Raw genomic sequence first — 272 nt, 5'->3', positions numbered from 1 at the left:
AAAAAGCTGAATAGCTGTGATCTGGAAGGGCTGGGAATTTGAGGAACCACAACAGACCACAGAGAGCGTGTCAGACAGAGACTGTCACGTCAGTTCAGCATGAACAGCTGTAGCAACCTTAAAAAGATAAGGTTAAAAAAGAAATGCCAGCATTGGTTTAATCTGAGTGAAACCAGATGACGGCATTTGTGTTTGGACCCGTTTTTCCAAGCTCAACACCAACACATTCGCATTCTCCATTTCCATTTCACAATCAGATACAAACGGGGACC

Source organism: Balearica regulorum, chromosome 2 (assembly GCF_011004875.1).
Source record: "Balearica regulorum gibbericeps isolate bBalReg1 chromosome 2, bBalReg1.pri, whole genome shotgun sequence".
NCBI lineage: Eukaryota > Metazoa > Chordata > Aves > Gruiformes > Gruidae > Balearica > Balearica regulorum.
Note: the sequence above shows the minus strand (reverse complement) of the source record.